The 20,668-nt window shown below is 50.7% G+C and overlaps 1 protein-coding gene across 8 annotated transcripts in view; it reads left to right on the top strand.

Annotated features, from left to right (window-relative positions):
- Nucleotides 1–20,668, top strand: part of SEMA5B (semaphorin 5B) — a 119,951-nt gene that overhangs the window by 30,702 nt on the left and 68,581 nt on the right. For 2 of the 8 annotated variants that reach the window (XM_034957192.3, XM_003825204.4), the window contains exon 1: nt 3,726–4,478. The exons of the other annotated variants lie outside the window; for them this stretch is intronic. The gene's annotated coding sequence lies outside the window, so the exon portion shown is untranslated. Of the gene's footprint in view, nt 1–3,725; nt 4,479–20,668 lie in introns of those variants that run through there. 8 annotated transcript variants of the gene reach the window in all.

Below are 20,668 nucleotides of genomic sequence, written 5' to 3'. Positions count from 1 at the left end.
AGGTGTTCGAGTCTCTGCCTTGCCACGGAGAAGTCTGTGACCTGGGTCTGGTCAGGCACGCTGAGCCTCGGCTTCCACATCTAAAGAGGAGATGGCAGTGCCCACTGCACTGTTGTGAAGGGGGAAAGGGCAGTTTACAAACCATAGTGCCACACAAAATGATATGTTGAATTCACAAGAAAAAAGCAAGAAAGGAGGTAGGGAAGGTGGAGCCAGGGCAACAGGAGAGAGTCTTTTCGGGGCTTCTCTTCCCTGGGGTGTGGACACAGGACAGCGTGTGGGAATGGCAAGTAAAGAACCCAAAGCTGGACCAGAGAGGGAACTAATCCTCCCTTGGCGAGGCTGTTTGCACCCCTTCCAGGAGACAGAAACCAGGGGCTCCCTGCATCTCTAGCTGAAGGATCTTTGCCTGTGCAAGAACATTCCTCGTGGGGGCTGGGCAGGTCGAACGCTACTCGGGCTGCCTTCCCAGAGGCCCAGGGCAAGGACAGGGCAGTCTTGGGCTTTGGGGTCTCACGGAACATCCCAATTTCTGTCAGACTTAAACTCTTGAAGGGCTGAGGAGGCTGGTGTGAGGGGTGCACGGTTACAAAAGAAAGCCCTTGACAGAATCCTGCACAGGAAGGCTAGAAAGACAAAAAGAGAAAAATATGGCTGAAGAACATTCTGGAAAGCCCCAAACCAAGACAGTGCTCTCAGTCCATGTGGGCCCAGCCCCACAGTCCCTCCTTCCACTGCTCGTGCCTGGATCTTGGCATGTGCGAGGCCAAGGCGGGGAAGCACGGGGCCGGGGTCAGGGCAGCCAGCTCCCCTGGCAGGCTAGATTTATGATTTGGCTGAGCTGGGGAGAGAGGGAGCCTGAGACAATCCAGGGTATGAAAGGCAGCCCAGTGTTTCCTAGAGCAGCCGTGGTGCCAAAGGCAGGGACGTCCATCTGGCCTTTTTATGTAGTACATTTGTCACCCAGATCCCGGGGCCCAGACGGCCTCCCTTCTGCCACCCGTAGCCGCCAAGGCCAGTTCCCACCTTCGGCAGCCTCTGTTGTGGGACCTGCAACCCCAGTAGATGCTGAGTGTGTGTGTTGGGGAAGAGCTGCCCCCTCCCTTGGGACCCTCTTAGGCTTCGCCCTCCAGCTGGCGCCCATCCTGGTTGGTGTCTACTCAGTGTTCCTTGGGGATGAAAAGCCCTGGAGTCAGAGAGGGGAAAGGCCCTCAGACTAGCGCTGTGATCTCAGGCTGTGTTCTGAGGTGTTCGGAGCACCTCCAAGCCATCTTAAGAGCTGCTGAAGGAGGCTGACAGCCAGGCTCCAGCCCTTGACCCATCAACGTAGCTCTGCTTCTGTCTGATCTGGATATATACAGATATTTTAGGTAAGATGTCACTTGAATAATGAGAAATGGAGGCTCAGAGTGGTGAGAATGGGTTCTGCTGCTGAAAAGTAAACAGTTTGAAGACCACAAATCTGGTCTCATTTCAAAGAGGAAGATACAGTGGGCCAGAGAAGACCAGCAGCCCAGCCAATTGTTGGCAGAATAGGGACGAGAACCCAAACCTCCTGGCCCCCCAGCCATGATCTCCCCATGATACTGGGCTGTCTCATTTGAGGTGCTGGCCTGAGCATTTACGGCCATCCCTTCTTTTCAACCCCAGGGCCTCCCTCTCAAGCTTGGGTGTTGTGTCCTCTCAGCTTTACCTATGCTGGGGGGTGCTTCAGGATGTAAACCATGTGTGGCCCAGGCCAGCCGCTTTCAGGTATGAATCAAGACCTCTGTGGCTGACCCATGATTACAGCTTCTTCTGCCCAGAGCCTGTCTCTAGTGTGGCAGGGTGTGGCCACCCTGTCATCCCAGGGGCTGTTGGTGGTTATCGAGGGTTTTCTGGTAGAGTGTAGGCCATTCTCTTTCCTTACCTTTTGGTCTCTGGAGAAACTTGTCCTGTTCTACTCAGGCCTCCATTTGTCCATTTGGGATTCTGATGGTTGTTGCTGACCCAGCCACCCTCTGCCATGGTCCCTGGGTTCTGTTCCAGAAAACCCCAGACTAACATTTTTCCCAGGCAAGCAGCTCTCTCCACCCCCACCACCCGATGTCCTGCTTCTCACAGGGTCCCTCCAGCCCTGGCCATGGTCCTGGTCCCCAGCTTGGCTTGCCCTGGGTTACGTTCCGCCTCCTTGGCTGGACTCGCTTTTCCAACCTGACATGTTGCCCCTCTGCCTCTTCTCTCTGGGTTTACACCCCGGCTTCCCTCCTGCTAAACACCCCTCTCAGCTCCTTCCAGCCAGGCCCTTCCCCTTTAAGCAGCTCACCTGGAGGCCTCCTTCCCACTGCAAGAGCCACCACCTCCATTTCCCAGGATTCAGTAGAAGAAGAAATAAAGGATCCAGCATCTCTGAGGGCCAGGCATCGTGGGTGGCACTGTACCCATTTCATCCCATTTGATTTCTCACAACAGCCCTATGAAGTAGATATTAATATCCCCACTTGTCATACAGGGAAACCGAGTCTCAGAGATTTAGCAGCTTGCTCAAAGTCACACAATTGATACATTTACACTCCTGGTCCTGCCTAACCCCTGAGCCAAGGCAGTCAACCACAATAGCAAGCTGTCTAGGCGGTCACCTCTCATGGTCAAGCCAATAACCCTTAGGACTAGGGTGGCACAGCCTGTGGTGATCTGTCTCCAAAGAGCTCCTCCCAGTACCAAATCCCTCACTGTTTACCTTGTTCCCCATTTCTCCCTACAGACCCATCAGCACACACCCATCATGGCAGGGAAACGTAGGAAGGAGAAGCAGGGGCCTCCCCACTTTCACAGGCCAAGAAAGAGTAATCACTTTTGTACTCGTTGAGAACCACTATAATTGTTTGCAAAGAAGGAGGTAAATATGAAAGCCATAGATGGGGTCCTGGCCTCCTCTGTGGTAGCCAAGATATGAAACAGAGAGGTGTTCAGACCTACAGGTGGCTAATCTTACAGGAGAGGGAGAGACGAGAGGCTGTGGAATATCCTCTACTCCCCACTATACTCTCTGCAGTCCTGGTTTCCCTCCAAATGAATTGTGCAGGCAGCCTGGAGTTACCACTCGCTCTTGTTATCTGTGGGGTGTCTTGGTGGGCAGCACAGAGGAGGGAAGGTTGAGGAAGTCGGGCTGTAGTGGTGCCGGGCTGATGGCACACTCCAGAAGGGCTTGCTGTCCTCCCAGCCCAGGACCCACAGGAAGCCTGGTGAAGAGGATATGGCTCTGAGATGGGGCCAGGTGGGGAGAGGCTTCTGAGGCTTATGGAGAATGGGCGTGGGGACAGGTGGGCTTGAGGTGGGGGGGACAATGACCAAAATGGGAGCATGAAAGGACCTGGGCTGGGAAAAGGAGGGGCGATGCCACTGACTATTTCGTGAAATGCTTCTTCCAAAGTTGTTCCCCAAGAGTATTCGGCAGGGGGAGCTGACTGCTGACAGCAGCAGCTGTGGGGGAGGCAGGAGCTGGAGGGGTGGCATTATCACCCTCCCAGAGCGGGTGGCAAGGGGGCGGGGAGGAAGGGATGGTGTCTCCTGCCTGTTCTGGATTCTGTGTCTCTCACCGCCCATCCCCCTGTCTCCAAACCCAGGAGGAGAGAGGGATTGGATGAAATTAGAGAGGGACCGATAGATACTCTGGGAAGATGCACGCACTGCTTCTCACCCTCCTCTCTTGCTCACATGCACGCATACAGTCTCTCACACACTCTTACACACACTCTTTCTCTTCCTCGCTGTCTCACTCTCTAAGCCAGGGCATTACACCACTGCTCTCTGGTCCAGCCAAAGTTGGAGTATTCCTGGGACAAATAATCCACCCCACGAGGATAAATCATCCTAAACCATCCTCAGGCAGCTTTGAGGAAACACGGGAGAGGAAGCCAGCCCTTGTGGGGTGGCCAGGGCTTGGCCAGCTGGGAGGACAGTCTGGCACTGGTGATTGGTGTGTCACAGCCGTGCTGCGAGCTGCTTCCAGTGCTTTTGTCTGGTGCTGGGAGTGAGGCTCAGCAGTGTGAGGGACAATTGGAGATGCTCGGGGGCAGGCTGCCGCGTTGTGTCCTGCTTTTCTGCGGCCAGACCAAGCCGCCTGGAGCTGCTGGTCAGGTTTTCTTGCTGACCTCACCTGACCACAGTGGCCTGGGTGGACTCTACAGGGAAATGTTGTTTTCTCCCTGGGAGCAGTAGCAGCAGTCCTGGCTCCCCTGGACTGAGAACTCCTCATCAGCCCCAGGAAGCCCGGACCCCCTTTCAGGGATCTGGAACCGGCGTGCCTGTGGCCCCAGGTCTGCTCCCAGGCGTGGGCTGAAGTCCTGACTTCTGTCGCTGGGGGCGAGGAGTGGGAGAGCCCAGCTGCTGCCTGGGCTTTGGCAGACAGCAGGCTGATGGTGCTGGCTTCCCCGAGACTGCTTCTCCTGCCTGCTGTCTGATTTCCCCGCATGGTGCCCGCAGCTAAGCTGCTACGGGTGAGTACTTGGACAGATGTCCCTTTCTGCGTTTGCTGGGATGTACCTAAGCGAGTCACAGTGGACCAGCTCTGAAGCTGTATTTTCAGAGAGACTAGACATTAGTTTGCCTCACCTCATGCCAACTGGATGGGGTGGGAGATCTAGGGAGCAGGGCCAATAGGGGGTGAGGAGGTGGGGCATCAGGGAGCTGGGGCTGCAGGTATTTTTCTCAGGAGTCAGGAGACCCTGGAAGGAGAAGTTTCTCCTACTGCTTCCCTCTCCTGGTTGGGTAGAGATGTGTCTAAGAGCACATGGAGGGATGGTGTCTCCGAAATGCCCCACACCCACAGGTGCTCCAGGCTTTCACTTGTACTCTTGCCGCATAACCCCTGCTAGGTGAAGCGCACAGAGCGCAGAGTGAGATCTGCCCTTTCCTTTCCCTGGCCATGTGGCTTATCCCTCCTCCCATGCTGTCATCATCGTCCCGGAGCCATTGAAAAGTCTCTGTGATCCTTCTGCTTTTGCCCTGGAGCCCCTGACCCGTGGGCTGCTGGGCTTCACAGAGTCACTTTGCTATCAGCACTGCCAGGAAAGGGCACGGGAACTCTTTTTTTCTTTGCAAACAGTGGTGGGTCCCCACTTAGAACATGCACAAAATGAAACACAATGAGGGTGGAGAACCACAGCCCTTGGACCCAGGGACCCTCTGTTATAGCCTGGACCCCTGCCTACCCATCAAAACCCTTCCCCTTGGTGGTTACAGTTTTGTTTTCAGCTTGGGCTGCCTCCGGGAATAAGGAGGTCTAGGAGGTCGCCACACGCTTCCTGTATCCGTAACGGGTTCTCAGCCATCTGTTTTGCCGTCACAGGGATGCCCATCTTCCTAGAATTCCTAACATGCCTGCGATCATGTTTTCTCTCCTTTGTGATAGTATGGTCTTTGCTTATATCTCCCTAAGTTTCATACCATGAGTATGTTTCCACAAGATAACCTCTGAGGTCCCACTGGGAACATTTCCAACTTTCCAGAGGGTTGTGTGTGGCACAACTCTGTGGTGCACCCCCACCCCCACCCAATATACCCCTATCCTTTGCAGCTTGCTTGAAATCTAAGGCAGGGCTGAAGGACCGTGATTCTGACTCATCTGAGATTTTCCTTCTTACGACTCACTCAGTAATCATGGCATGGAGGGTGCAGCAGTGTTTAGGTCAAGGTTTCTCAACAGCAGCACATTGAAAGTTGGAGATGGATAATTCTTGATGTGGCAGAAGGGGACTGTCCTATGCCTTGTAGGATGTTTGGCAGCTTCCCTGGCTTCCACCTGTGTGATGCCAGTAGCACCTTCATTTGTGACAGCCCAAAATGCCTCCAGACATTACCAAAGGTCCCCCAGGGGCAAAATTACTCCTGGCTGAGAACTACTGGTTCAGGTTAACACTGCTGCTGCTACATCTTCTCCTTGGGCCCTCATGTGGCCTTTGGTCCCCTGAGACTCGGTCTCATCCTAGCCAAGTGAAGTGTAACCATGTCTGGCCTAAGAGTGCAAAGGCTTGTGCTCTGTGTGTGATCTTGCTCACCTTCTCACCCAATCCTGACTGGAGAATCACTTCTCCCAGCCTCCACCAATCTCTAGCTCTTTCTAGTGGAAATGCGGTGGTGAGGCTCGGCTGCTGGTTTGGGTCCTCCATCTGTGCAGTGTGAAGTCTGGGAAGGAAAATCCCACTGTTGGGTACCACTGTTCCTTCTTGACACCTGCCCAAAAGCTAAAAGTGGCATCAAGGCCAGGATGGGTTTAGCATCCAGAGCATGTGTGAGCATACACACGTGTGTGCATATATGTACACATACACTTGCTGGTAGCTTTCTGGGTCCTGTACTGAATGTGAATGATGGGGAGATGAGCCCTGCCTTAGGGAGCTGTTGAGTGAGACAGACATCATGTTCTGCACCAATAATGAAATAAATCAATCGAGAGGATTCTGTGTCTTGCTTGGATTAAGTCTCATCTTAAAGGCAAAATACTTCTGAGGAAGAGTAAGCAAGGGAGAAGAGCCTCATGAGTTTCTTGTTATCAGAACCCCTGTGGGGTCACAGGGGTCCTGTTCTTCATCGGTCCAGGAGGGCTCCATGAAGGAGACCTTCCAGAACCTATGATGTGAACAGGAGGCAGTGTGGTTGTGTGTGTGTGTGCACAAGTGTGTCATACATTGTGACGCCCTCAGGTCCTTCTCTTACCTGACAGTGAGTTTGGGGGGCAGGTAGAGAAGACAGCTCATGAGTGCCCTTGTCTCCTCCCATGCAGGCAAAGTTACACCTGGTTGAGAACTACTGGTTCAGGTGAAACCTGCTGCTGCTGCTGCTGCTACACCCTCTCCTTGGGCTCTCATGTGGCCTTTGGCCCCATGAGTCTGGGTCTCAACATGGCCAAGCATTTGGCCAAGGGCAAAATCCTTCTGCTTAGGAAGTATTTCCTTCTGTGTAGGAAAAAAGGTACCGCCCTTCTTTCCATGTCTCCCATTGACTCTGCAGAAACTTGTCCTCAAAGGTGGAGGGCAGGATCCCCAGCTCCCCCTTAGCAGAGGAGGGACTGATAGGAAGCCTCATGTTGCAGAGAAGTTATTGGCCAAAATCCAATTTGTGGAAGGGAGCTGAGAGGTGCTCCAGGTGACACAAACCAACAAATCATCTCTTAATCAGCCTGCTGGGCTTTGAAATGCCTTGTGTGATCTATTTCAGGAGATTTTATCTCTAATGATGCTCGATTCTAGAAGGTAAGTTTACAATCTCTAAACAGCATCTAAAGAACCGGGACAGGGAGGTGGCTGGACAGTGCTGCCTGGGATCTTTAGTCACCCCAGACAAGACACAGCATATTATTTTTAGGGCCCTGAGTCTTCATGGTCTCTGCCTAACTACGCAGAATCAGTTTGCCCCCAGCAACTGTTTGGGAGTCTTCACCCTTCTCCTCTTTTTCTGACCTTTACTCCTCCAGGGAACCAATTTTCTCTGAAAAGCTCAACGGACATTGGAGTAAGGGAGAGAAATCTCGCCAGATGGGCAGCTTTGGGGTAAATAAGTAATGCTGTGATTTGCACCTTTCCAACCTCTAGGGTGTAATGCTCTGAGGTTTGCAGTTTCATGGCCCCACGACAGAGCTGGGTCCCATCTACCCTGTGTCTATTCTGTTCTGTGCTGGTCTGTGAAACTTCCAGAAGTGACATGAGGATTACCCAAAGTGGAATAGAGACAGAGAGGTCCTTCAGAGCCCCAGAGGCCCTTGTGGGCTGCCATAGAAGGCACAGCACATGTCCATGAGACCAGGCACGGAATCAGGAAGCCTTACCAGAGCCCTGGTGGGCCAGTCTAGGGTCGACTATGAGGGGAAGGTTCAGAGCCAGGACACTGCCTCTGCAGCCTCAGTGCAGCTCTGCACTTGGGACCTTTCTCCCCACAACTAAGCCTGGCAACATCAGGCAGCAGACCCCAGCTCACAGCCCTCCTTGACCCACCAGCAGCCTCTGTGCGGCTGCTGGGAATCTGCAGGGGCTCTGAGCCTCCCATCTGAAACTGATGGGACAAGGGGCCATCTGTGGACAATAGGAGCTTCTCATAAGGTTAGGGATTCCAAGACCAGTCTCCCAGAGCAGGGGTGTGGACTCTCTCCGAACATATGCTGGTTAGATGCAAAAAGATTGTTTTCCTCTAGCGGAGCAGCGAGAAAGATGTAGAGGGGACATTTTGGAGAAGAGGGACTTCTGTCCATACTGTGCCAATTAGCAACAGAAGCCCCACTGGCCATCCCCAGCAGGTGGGATTACGCGGTGGGATTCCTCTTAAGTACACTGATGGCAGAGCCTGCTTCTCCAGAGCAGAAGGGCTGCATTCATGCCTGCATTCATTTCTTTATCCAACTTTTACCGAATGCTTACCAGATTAGAGCTAGGTGATGTGTCTCTGGCTTCGAGGAGCTCCCAGTCTCGAAGAGGACAAGGCTGATTGAGGTGTGGTAGCCCTCACGGGCATGAGAGCCCAGATGAGGCGAGATTAATTGGTTTTTCTGGCCATTCTCCCAGCAGAGCTTTCCAGGCCCCACCCCAAGGCCTTAGGAGATAACAGATGTGAGGTCAAGTCACAGCTGGAAGCAGCAGGCTTGCTCCCAACTGCCAAGTCCTAGAGAGGCTTGTTAATCTGTGCCCCCCAGGGCTGTCAGGAGGCTCCCCAGTGTCCCTCAATTGTCCACTCTGTGTTAATTGCTTTCTGTAATCTGTGTGCTCCCTCTCTTCCTCCTGCTGCTGCCTGCCTGTCCAACTGGTTGCTTCATTCTCAGTTTCCCATTCCGCCCCTCCAGTGGGATCCAGGTGGTTGGGGTTCTGTAGACTTGACCTTAGCACATGGAGGATACAGACGGTGTTTGATTTTAGCTGGGTATGGGTTTTGTCCTCTCCCTTCTGCCTCACCTCCACACTGGGGTTTCATGCTAGAGCTGGGTGCCACACTTTCTTTTCAGGAAACCTGGCTGTGAGTTCCTGGCTCTGCCATTAAAACCCTATCGCCTCAGTTTCCTCACCTACAAAAGGAGGGGTTTTCTAGAACAGTCATTCTCCCTGTGTGTTCCTTGCACCAGCAGCAGCAGCATCACTTGGGGACTTTTTGAAATGCAGATTCTCGAGTCTCACCCCAGAGGGAGAATCAGGATCTCTGTGGCTGGGGGCCAGCAGCCAGGGTTTCTGCATGGCTTCTGGGTGGTTCTGATGCAGCTCAGGTTTGAAGACCACTACTGTTGCACATCTCTGAGGCCCCCCTTCCAACTGCACTTCCTTTTGTGGCTGGTCTCAGCATTTTCCAACTTGCGGTAAGTAACCAGTGACTTGCAAAGATCCAGTAACCACATTCTGGAGCACTGCCAGCTATTTTGCAGGTATCATAAAATTCTCAAAATTGAAAAAAAAAATAAATTTCAAAAACCCAACCCCAACAAAACTCACTACTTATGTCCTGATTTTTCCAGAAAGGGATTCAAGGTAGTTTACATCCCCATTAATTTCAGTGGCTCTCTTCTCCCAGTCCCTGTCAGGAGGAGGCTGCAGAGGTATGTGTGCAATCCAGTGACCCATACAGGGCGTCCGTCCATAGCACACACCATGGCCACCTGAGAACCTCTGCTGCCCCAGCAGCATAAACACTCCTGCCCTTTCCGAGCCTCTGGAGAGAGTGGTGCCTCAGTGATTTTCACGAGGGCTCTATCCCCAAGGAGCAGAATGCCCAAACATCTCTCTCCTGCTGCTGGCATTTAGCTCATTGCTGAGTTAATTCAAGCAGTGCTAATAACCAGTTTGAGGGAGAGGACCTCTTGCAGACCCCTAAATCCTACTCAGTGGGGTGCTGATAGCAGGATAAGAATCCTGCCTGCCCACCTGCAGCCATTCAAAAACAGCATGTAAAAGGCCCGCCACTGGCTGGATTCTGTGCAGATACCAATAGAAGTAGAACTTTTGTCCCTGTCCTTTGTGAACCCACTTATGGGGGGGACAAGACTGCATCTTCAATGTTTAGTAGATTCCCCCCTCCACCTGCATTTTTCCCTTCCCAGAACTTTACCCTCTCTAATCTCTCTCTCTCTCTCTCCCCTGCCTTCCCGGCATCACTTTCCTGGAGGTCCTCAAACCCCAGCCCATCTGGCTCCACGGGGTTAAGTGCAGCATCCCTTTTTCCGCGGGTTCTGTGAGGGCCCAGCCCCAGCTGAGACCTTTCCTGGCCTTTCTCTGGTCTCCAAGGAGCCTGCAAGAAATGCAGCCTGAGAAAACAGCCTCCCTTCCCTTCCCCCACCTCTCTGTTCTTCTTCCCCACAATCCCGGGCCCCACACAAGCTCCCCAAGGCCTGCTAGCTCACGGCCCTCCTAAACTCATGTTTTATGCAGGAACATCCCCATTCTCATGGAAAGTGCAGCAAAGTTTGGGAAAGAATTTCAAACCTCTTTTGAAGATGGTAGAGCAAATGCAGGGTTATAGGGTTAACTTCAGCTGAGAGTTTTTTCTTGGCTGAGTGGACACCCCCTTGGCAAATGAGTGCATGTTTGTATGTGTGTGTGTGTGTGTCTGTGTGTGTGTTCCTTTCTACCCACCATTTGCATTGCAGGGAAGTAGAGGGAAGACCAGCACACTTACACACCACACACACACACACACACACACACACACACACACACACACAAATATGCTCTGGGCCTGCCTCATCTCCCAGTGCCCCCTCCAGCCTCTCTTGCCTTATGGGGAGCAACAGGAGTGACTTATCTTGGATTTAAACATTCTTTGGATGCACAGGGAAAAGAGATCATTTGTTTTTCGAATATTAGAAGGAAAATGAACATTTGTATGCAACTTTGGTTTTGGTGATTTTTCAGAAGATCTCATGTCTCTTTGTTTCAAAATGTCAAAAATGGTTGTATATAATTGATTTAATAAACATGAAACTAGCTTTTTGGGTATATCAAATTGTATGTTGCAGTTTGCTCTGCTAATAATTTCAAGTTTCCCATTATCAAAGCACCTGTCCTTTCAGAAGTCTCGCATCCACTTTCTTCTGACACTTTTTAATAAGTAGGCAAAGGCTTGAACAGAATAATCCATCTACAACACACTTAGAGTAAGACAAAGGACAGTATTATGCTTTCTGGACTTGGTGTTGGCAAGAAACAGAAAAGCACTTATTTTCAGAAAAGGAATTGTGAAAAGAAAGGAGAGGGAAACCTTTAAATCTCATTGAACACAATTTACTCCATAGAATTTTATCTAATCAGCCCCATTCTTTGAGCCATCACCTTGAGTCATTTTTGATTCTACTAACACTTCATTTTTATCGTCTTCCCAGAGTCCTGAAAACTGAAGATTTGCCTAAATTGGGACAAGCTTCTCTCTCTTTTCACATGTTAATTTATTTCTTGATTTGGACTATGTTTTTCCAAATATGGCTCCATTTCTTTTCACATGCAGTAGAAGACGGAAGGGGCAGATTGGAACCATAGGCTGGCGTGGCCACCCTGTTGGGGGATGGGATTTGCTTGGGAGATCCCCTAGCTTTCTCTGGGCTCACACCTCCTCCCGCAAGATTCCAGCTATCTGCAGCAGTGAGCAGCTGGGCACTGGGGTTTGGGAGCTTTCTGGGGGTAGATCTATCAAATGCTGTGGCCATTCCCCTTTTACCTCTTCATAGATCTGCCTCCAAATCCTAGATCCAGTACTTTCACAGAAGCTGGAGTTGCTGGGGACAACATTTTTCTCATTTTTCTTTTTCTTTTCTTTTTTTTTTTTTTAAGAGACACTGTATCACCCAGGCTGGAGTGCAGTGGTGCAATCATAGTTCACTGCAGTCTCCAACTCCTGGGCTCAGGGGATCCTCCTGTTTCAGCTAGGACAGAGTAGCTAGAACTACAGGCAAGTGCAACCTGCCGGGCTAATTTCTTTAAAAATTTTTTTTTGTTTAGAGACAGGGTCTTGCTATATTGCCCAGGCTGGTCTTGAACTCCTGGCTAGAAGCAATCCTCCTGCCTTGGCCTCTCAAAGTGCTGGGATTACAGGTGTGAGCCACTGTGCCTGGCCATTTTTCATTACAGTAATCCATTTTAATTCCTCTATACTTATAAGTGGAAATGTACTTGGATTCTCAGAAACAATTGATTTTTCTGTAGGTCATTTGGAAAGGAATGTCGAACAAGTTGCATCATTATATGCAGACAAAAAGATTGATGTAGCTTTTTTAACTTAAAATCTTACGGTGTAATTTTTAGGAATGGTTGGGGAACATAAAAATACCCTATCCTAGACACTTTATTCATTCTAAAAAGTTTTAGGATCCAGAAACGTATTTGAAATCGTGTATTTCAAAGAAGTCTTTGGGAGAAACAGGGGGAAATTATTTTTTTCCCCTGTGATTTTTCTGGGCCTTTACATTTTCAGTTGTGTCCCTGGGGAATTGCCTGTGTCAGACAAATTTAGAATAAAATCTAATTTCCTCTTTCCTTCTCTGAAGCTTTCTTTTTAATTACTTTTTTTTAAGTAGAACTTTTTTCAATTTAAATTTTCCTTCAGATTCAGGGGATACATGCGCATGCTTGTTACATGGGTATATTGTGTACTGGTGGGGATTGGGCTTCTAGCGTACCCATTACCCAAATAGCAAACATTGTACCCAATGGGTAACCTTTGTCGTTATTCTTAATGAAAACTATTTGTGATGTGCCCAGGATTCTGCTGTGGGTTTTTGTTGGAGCAGAGGAGCCCCAGAGGGAGAAAGAGCAAAGAGACAAAGACATGGGCCCAAACAGAAGCCACAGACGGACGTGAAGAGGCATGGGCATATTGGCAGCCCCCGAGTGACAAGCGACAGCAAAGGGGGGTTTTAGTGGCAAACCCAGATGCTCTCCTTCTGAGGCCACCCCTGCTGGCCAGAATGGGAGTGATAGGGTTAGTGGGAGGACCTCCAAACACTTTGCCAGGCTTCTTCATTAGCTGTGGGATTGGGGAGGTGAGGCAGACAGACCTGAGGGGAGAGTTCCCGCTGGACCTTCAGAGCCCGCCTCCAGCTTCCAATCCCTGAGGGATGGCCCTATGGCCCTATGTGAATGAGCCTACAGGGCCACGGCGGGGGGCGGGAGACAGTGAAGGAGAAGAGAAGAAGGAAGGTTACTTGGAGAATTATGGGCAAGCCCGCCATAGCAAAACGTTGTAGGAAGGGAAAGGCGGCCTGATAGCTGTTTATTTCTTTACTGCTCTGCACGTAGGACCAATGATGAAGCGTATGATGAATTTCCTACTAAGAGCCAAACTCTCGGAATGACCTGCCCTTGCTTCTTTCTCCTTCCTCCTCTTTTCCCTACCCCTTACCCTGTCCCTTACCACTCCCTTTCCCTCTGCTTCCACAGCAGGGGTAAGATAATCACAACACTAACATTTATTGAGCAGTTACTGAATGCCAGGCTCAGGTGAACTGGCTCTGGTCAAGCAGGTCCTGCCCGACTGTTAAATTCAATTTGGTAAACATCAGTACCCTCCAATCTATTTTTTTTTTTTTTTTTTTTTTGAGACGGAGTCTCGCTCTGTCGCCCAGGCTGGACTGCAGTGGCGTGATCTTGGCTCACTGCAAGCTCCGCCTCCCGGGTTCACGCCATTCTCCCGCCTCAGCCGCCCGAGTAGGTGGGACTGCAGGCGCCCGCCATCACGCCCGGCTAATTTTTTTTGTATTTTTTAGTAGAGACGGGGTTTCACTGTGTTAGCCAGGATGGTCTCGATCTCCTGACTTCGTGATCCGCCCGCCTCGGCCTCCCAAAGAGCTGGAATTACAGGCGTGAGCCACCGCACCCAGCCAGTAGCCTCCAATCTTTAGTGGTAGGTGAGGGCTTTAGGCCTTCTCCTCACCTCATTCCTGGGTTATCATGAAAGTCAATCTCAGACCAAATTCTGTCTGTCTAAGATATTTATTAGCAAACCAGCACAAAACAGTCACAATCTGTTCTGGAAGCTCAAGGAAGTCCTGGCTCTCTGATCCTTTAAGTGCTCCAGCAGTACCTGGCCTGAAAGGTTCCCTCGAGACAATTGTCACAGGATTTGGTCAACCAACTGGTGCAGGGGTTCTGAGCCTTGGAGGAGATGCTAAAGAAGTGGGGGTTGTTCACCCTAAAGGAGGGCTTCGTAGGGGAGCCTGAATGAAGATACAACAGACTAATTAAACACTCTGATGATATATTTTTTCTTTCAATTTTCAAACTTTGAGATGCTATAAAACAAATATAGAAAACCACACAAAGTAGATGTTTTAGTAATGGGTTATTTATTTATTTATTTATTTATTTATTTTGAGACTGAGTCTCGCTCTGTTGCCCAGGCTGGAGTGCAGTGGCGCCATCTCGGCTCACTGCAAGCCCCGCCTCCCGGGTTCACGCCATTCTCCTGCCTCAGCCTCCCGAGTAGCTGGGACTACAGGCGCCAGCTCTTTACATCATCACCCAAGTCAAGTAATAGGACTCTGCCAGCCATTCTAGAAGCTTCTCTGTGCTCCCCCAAAAGTAGCTTGGCTTTCTCGTGTGTCTTTATAGGTTTTTTCTACCACCCCCCCGCCCCGCCCCGCGGATGATTTATTGTGCACAAGGTGAGGCTCCAGCTTCCTGAGCTCAGAACAACCCATAATGCATTGAACCTGCAGGAGAAAAAATTTAAGTTAGACTGCACAAAGATTGTTCAGGATTTTAGAATACTAGAAATAAGTGACATGAGGACAGAGAAAAAAAATGAAACAAAACCCACCCAAAAAAATCCTTGAGATGACTTAGATGTACTTCTGGTTGGAGGCAGGGAAATAAAGGAGACGAGCCTTAAAGATCACCCCAATGCCTGGAGCTGCCCCTCAAAATTGACTGGCCACATGCCCCTTGCCTCTTCTGACCAGCAGGAGGTTGAGGAGTGCTGCAGGTGGAGTTGGGGCAATGGACACCAGTGATCACTTCATCCCGCAGCCGCCCTGCCTGGCCGGCTGGGGTCGGCCTGGTGTCTCTAACCCTTCCTTCTGTGATCAGAGGCACGCTCTTCCTCCTGACGTCTTTAATCCTGCCTCAGCCGGTCGGAGAGAGTGACTCTCGAAAGAGAGAATGACCAGCTGGTGGACAGGCCTGGGAACTGAGCCCACCCCATTCCCGGGTGACTAGGGCAGCCGAACAAATACACTCTGGCCTTAGGCCCGAGGGACATCAGGCAAGGTGCCTGGAGGAAATGGGGCAGTAGAATAAGAGGAGAGTGAATGGTCTCCCTGCTTTTTCTCCATTCAGTGTGTGGTTTCCATGGGACTGTAAGTGTGTTTACAGGCAGCAGACCTGGGGGGTGGGGGGTGGTGCATGAAGGGATCTGGGCTGCATGGCTGCAGGGACTAGAAAGGGAAGACGAGGGTTGGTGGGGAAACAGGAGGAGGGCTGGGGCACTTGAAAAAGCCAAATAAAAAGTTGGCTGTTGAATGCTTTTTGCCAACTGTAGTCAATTCTTAATTATCCCCATAATGGGCGGGAGCGGTGGCAGAAATCATGCAAAGTAGCAAACAATCCCAAACCATTTAAGCTACATGATTTTTTAAAAGAGAGAGAAGATTTCCCTTCCTAATGATGTCTGGCTCAGGCTGATATTAAATGAGGGAAGTATTAACAGTGAGCTCCCCAGGGATCGAGGCTACAGCCAATCTTATTTAATGTGTTTATGAATTATTTAGCATCCACATTTCCTGATTTTGTGAACCAGTGCTGGGAGGGGGCTGTCAGTCCTCTCAGGAGCCGGAGGAAACCCTCTTCCAGAGACTATGCCCTCACTAGAGGAAATCCTCCACATGGGAAATGAGGAAGGGTTTGGAGGTGTCAGGCCAACCAGCTGCTGCTCATGGGACATGAGAAGTCAAGAGACTCGACCCTCCACCCTTGTCCTACCTGTGGCTAAAAGGAGTGTGGGTCTCTGCTCTAAAGCCTTGCATGGCTCCCAACCTCTCTCTAAATTAAGTGCAGCCAAAGCCCTCCACTGTACGGTCCCAGCCTCTGCTCCTGTCACTCCAGCCCTGACTTGAGGCTCACAGCCTGCAGGGGCTGATGACCTGCCATGGTCACATGGCCAAACGCAAAGCACTTGGAATTATACCCAGACTTCCGACTCAGAGACTCCATCCATCCGTGTCACACCAGATCCTGGTTGCCTCCCAAACCCACATCACCTGTTTCTGGAACGAGACCCCCTTCTGCTTCTATCTACTGTCAGGATTCTGTCTATCTCAAGTGCCACCTCCTCTGAGAAGCGGAGAAGCCTTCCCTGCTCCAAAAGTGTTCTTTCTCTGCTCAGAAAACAGTGCCTGTGTGCCTCTCTCATGGCTTGGTTCAAGCTCTGCCTGTGTGACAGCCTCGGTGTTCTTGTCTCATTCTGCCTCCAGCATGCTGCTTTGTCCTCGATGTGCTGTTCAGGAGTTCGTTGAGAAGAGAATGGGGACCTCCATGGGAAAGAGAGTAGGAAGTGAGTGTAGGAAGTTAGATCTGACTCTCATAGGCCAGACATGCTCTCAGGGATGTAGTGACCTTATTTCCCAATGGGGCCCTACCTGTTGGTTTTCCCAGGAAGCTGTCAAATTCACCTGGCCACACATGAACCAAGGCTGGGGTCACGTCTTTCCCTTGTGGAACATGGAGCAGCCCTGGGATGGAAGTCCTCCCAAAGTGGGGTGCCCAGTCCCCTACCTCAGCATCACCTGTGGCACCGGGCCCAACACAAGCTCCAAGGGGCCTAGGACCCACATTATGACCAGCTCTTCAGGTGTCTCTTATGTTATGCACAGAATGGTCTGAGAACTGCTCCTAAAGGGAGGGAGGGCAGGCCCCTGGGATTCGTGGAGGGCACTCAGAGGGGGTGCACAAGCACATGTCCATTTAACACACACCAGCCTGCAAGAGCCAAGTGTGTGTTCATGCCCACATTTATGGGTGCCACTCCAGTAACTATGTCCATTCTTTCTTTGCCATGTCCCCAAAGTGCTACCTGGTGATGTGCTTTAAAAAATAACTTAGGGATACATGCTACAACATGGATAAACCCTGAAGACATTATGCTAAGTGAAATAAGCCAGACACAAAAGGGCAAATACTGTAAGAGTCTGCTTACATGAAGAACCTACAGTAGTCAAATCAGAGACAGATAGTAGAAATGGTGGCTCTCAGGAGCAGGCGGGGAGTGGGGATTGGGGAGTTACTGTTTAATGGGTAGAGTTTCAGCTGGGAAAAATGAGTAGGTGCTAGAGATGAATGGTGGCGATAGTACACAGCAGTGTGAATGCACTTAATGACCCTGAACTGGACACTGAAAGATTGTTAAAATGGTAAATTTTGTGTTATGGATACTTCACCACAATAAAAATAATAATAATTTGGGCCATTGCCCAAATGGAAGAGCATCCAGGAAGAGCACGGCTGGCCAGAATGATTGGCCTTGGTCCTGGTCTTCAAGCTCTCTAGGGAAGCTGACCATCAGTCACCACCACCCACCCCAGCATCCCTGAAACAGGGAGCGCTTCCTTGGTCCTTTTTTTTTTTTTTTTTTTTTTTTTTGACATGGCTTTTCGCTCTTGTTGTACAGGCTGGAGTGCAATGGCACGATCTCGGCTCACCACAACCTCCACCTCCTGGGTTCAAGCAATTCTCCTGCCTCAGCCTCCCGAGTAGCTGGGATTACAGGCATGCACCACCACACCTGGATAATTTTGTATTTTTAGTAGAGACGGGGTTTCTCCATGTTGATCAGGCTGGTCGTGAACTCCCAACCTCAGTTGATCTGCCTGCCTCAGCCTCCCAAAGTGCTGGGATTACAGGCGTGAGCCACCATGCCCGGCCAATTCCTTGGTCCTTTAGATCCACACCAGAATACATCATCCTGGGACTGGGATGGAGTTTTGTGTCATGAGTCAGAGATTGGCTTAAGAATGAAACAGAAGAGAAATGATACTTTTTAAGTCGGGGATGTCAGTAGCAGAGTCCAGTACAAAATGTGGGTAACATCAGCAGCTTCCAAGTGATGAAATGTCAGGCAAGCTATTGCGTATGGCCCAAATAAGTGTAGCATCACTTTACCCTGGATATGCAAGGACACACATTTAGGGGAAAATAAAGTCATATCCATAAATGGGGAGTTGTCAGTGCTCTGACATAACCCAGTAAATCTAAGGAGCTGTGAGAAATGTTCCCTTAAAGGTTTTGAGCCTGTATGCTGGTTTGGCCAAAACAAACAGCCAGATAGCCAGGCATTATTGCAAGGGGGCTGGAGACAACACGGTCCCGGCCTTGGGAAAACCAGATGGATGGCCTGTTGTTCCTTCTTTAAGGGATTGTCTTTCTGAAGTGAGATGAAATATCTACCAGGATCCCAGGACAGAAAGGAAAAAGTGATGGGGGGACATCCCAATTGTGAATCCCCCTCTCCCTTAAGGCTGCCATAGGGTAACATGTGGATTTCATCTCCAAGTCCCTGAAATCACAACAAGAGAGAAGGGGAGCCCCTGAAGGCAGCCAAAAGAAACTGTAGCACAAATGAAAGTAAGTGCTATTTACACAGCAGGAAGTAAACTTATGTGGAACTGGGAACCCCCAGAGGTGGCACAAGCTAAATCCGGGAAGAGAGTTGGGAGTATGTGAAAGTGTTCGTGGATGGCGGGCTGCTTGGCCAGCTCTGCAGTCCACATCAGGCAGAAAACCATTTCTTCCTGGAGACACCCAGGCGATCTCAGAGACAGAGGGGCTCTCTGCTGCTCCGATCCTGAATGTTCTCCTCAGCGGGTCTTTCCACTGTCCACGTTCACCTTGTCTTGTCCTGAGAGTGAAGGTGTCTCTGGTCATCCTCTCTCAGTTATAACCCTTCAGACACCTGAGGACTTTGCTTCTTCCCCCGCCTCCCATCCCATTTATCCCATTGTTCTTTTCCAGCCTGCAGAGCCCCAGTGCTTTGTCCCTTCTTTTCAAGACATTCTTTGTGTCTTGCGTCTCCCTCTCTGAACCGCCTTCCGAGCCACTGTGCGATGGCTCACAGGGCAGGCTGAAGATGGCCAAGCAAGACCTGGGCAGGAGGACGAGCATGAAGGGAGCCAGGTGACATTTGAGGTTGCACAGAAGGGGTGGAAACAGAGCAGCCCGGAGCTGCAGGACGTGGTAACAGGTGTAAAAGGGGCCTGGAATAGGGGCAGCACTAGCCTCCTCTCCTCTTGTTTTACCCTTTGCTCAGTTGAGCTGAACATGCATTTATTGAGCACCTGTTTACTCCCCATCAGGCAAGGCCCTGAGGATGAATGCCTCTTCTGACACGAAGCTGGCTGTCCATGCCTCTCCACCCCTGGAGGCTGCCCAGCGGAGGGGTCTGCTCCCAGCCTTCTATCACACTGAAATGTTTAGAACGCTGGTCCTGGGAGATGGACCTAACCCACCACCGAGAGTCTCTTTCTGCCCAGACCCTGTCATTCTCTGGCAGTTACCTATTTAGCTGTAAGGTTTTCAGGAACATAACTCTAATCACCAGTCTATGGGAGTCTATTAAAAGAAAAAACCCAGCTCTGTCATCATGGGCTTGTACAGCCCAGGGTTGATTTTCTTCCTTTCTGAAGTGTTTGGGATGCTGCACGGGTCCCTGTGGCCCTACGCCCCGCCTCCCCAGCCTGCCTGTGAACGTTGAGCTGCTCGCTTCCCCAGCTCAGTGAGCGGTTCTTTTCAGGGGCAACCGACTGCACAGAGATTCCTGAGCCATGATCTCATCGGCTCATGAGAGGCCGAGCACGTCCACCCACCGACTTGCATGGGACAGAGAAGGGCACCCTGGGGCCCAGGTGGGGCCAGGCCTGGTTCAAAGGTTTGCCCTTTGGGTTAGTGCCAGGGCTGGTGGAGTTGCCCTCTGCCTGTAATTCTGTCTCCTGCGTCTGTCTGCAAACTCAGCTGTGGGTCCCTGCCTGGGGGCAGGACTGGCTGGCTGGTTCCCCATCTGCCATCACTCCACTGGGGGCCATTCACAGAGCCCCTAGGACACAGTCTTGCAGAGGTGGTCTAGCCCTGGCTCAGATGCCTTGCTGCCCACACTCCTACCTCCAACATCCCTTTAGTCGGCAAATATTTATTGAGTGACAACTGCAGTGCTTCCCAAAGTGGGCCCATGGAGCCCTTGGATCGCAACCATCTGGAGGGATGGCTAAAATGCTGGCTTCTGGGCATTGTGCCAAGCTAGTGCATCAGAATCTCTGGGGTGGGGCCTGGAGACCTGCATTTTAATTGGTTCTCCCCAGTGAGACTTTTGTACTCTAATGTTTGAGACTTGCTGACTGTGGTGGTTAATTTTATATGTTAATTTGGGTGGGCCACTGTGCCCAGATATTTGGTCAGACATTATTCTGGATGTTTTTGTGAGGGTGTTTTTGGATGACATTAACATTTAAATCCTAGGAGCATGAGAGGCTGGCTAGGTAGAGCTGTAGTCCCTGTTGCCAGCCCTGACTCTTCTCTGGGTAGAGGGTTCTGATCCTGATGCTCTCCATAAGACAGGACTGAGTTCTAGGAGTGCCAGACTTAGCAAGTAAAAATATAGGTTGTCCAATTACATTTGAATTTCAGGTAAGCAACAAAGAGTATTTCGGTATGAGTATGTCTCATGCAATATTTGGGATGCACTTATG

This window comes from Pan paniscus, chromosome 2, assembly GCF_029289425.2.
Source record: "Pan paniscus chromosome 2, NHGRI_mPanPan1-v2.0_pri, whole genome shotgun sequence".
Classification (NCBI taxonomy): Eukaryota; Metazoa; Chordata; class Mammalia; order Primates; family Hominidae; genus Pan; species Pan paniscus.
Note: the sequence above shows the minus strand (reverse complement) of the source record. Positions and strands in the feature narration are given on the sequence as shown.